The 823-nt window shown below is 33.2% G+C and overlaps 1 protein-coding gene across 1 annotated transcript in view; it reads left to right on the top strand.

The window, feature by feature from the left end:
• The window catches only part of LOC106868227 (polyribonucleotide nucleotidyltransferase 1, mitochondrial), a 208,537-nt gene that overhangs the window by 76,317 nt on the left and 131,397 nt on the right, over positions 1 to 823 (top strand). The window lies entirely within an intron of this gene.

Here is an 823-nt window from a genome sequence, read left to right as displayed (position 1 = left end):
CACTTGCCTCAACAGGTCTTCGCAAGCAGAGTTTAGTGTCCAATGAAGGAAAGGTACACACACACGCACACACACACACACACAAACATATGCATATGCATACTTATTCTTCTTGCATATACATACATACATGCGTGTGTTCTGCATGCATAATTTCTTAAATAATATATAATTCTTCTGTACATCATGCAAAAATGTACTGAATATTCTGATGAAAGAGAACATATTTAGCAGTCAAATTTTGCAAGTTAACATCTTGATATCACAGTTGCAAATATGTCTTTTCTTTTATTTTCCATACTTCCTGTAAATTTTTATGTTATCTTTGACAGAACGTTTAATAAATTAGCATTTTTTAATGTACATTACTTGATTATTATCATATGAAGGAATTTGTCCGTTTGATAAGATTCTTTGGCAGACAGAAATTGTTGGTGTTGATTTACGAAACGACATTGAAAAGAAATTCTAGTGTCTTTGCATTCATCAAATTTTGAAAGCAACTTAAATAACAAGTTGCTTTGCAAATCACGTCAGTGAGAATTTCTTAAAATTTATTTTTAATGATAGAAAACAAAGAAGAGTTTAGAAGTGGCTGAAAGAAATATATATATATATAGACGCAGGAGTGGTTGTGTGGTAAGTAGCTTGCATACCAACCACATGGTTCCGGGTTCAGTCCCACTGCGTGGCACCTTGAGCAAGTGTCTTCTACTATAGCCTCGCGCTGACCAAAGCCTTGTGAGTGGATTTGGTTGACGGAAACTGAAAGAAGCCTGTCGTATATATGTATATATATATATTTATATATATATATTTATAT

This window comes from Octopus bimaculoides, chromosome 4 (genome assembly GCF_001194135.2).
Source record: "Octopus bimaculoides isolate UCB-OBI-ISO-001 chromosome 4, ASM119413v2, whole genome shotgun sequence".
Classification (NCBI taxonomy): domain Eukaryota; kingdom Metazoa; phylum Mollusca; class Cephalopoda; order Octopoda; family Octopodidae; genus Octopus; species Octopus bimaculoides.
Note: the sequence above shows the minus strand (reverse complement) of the source record. Positions and strands in the feature narration are given on the sequence as shown.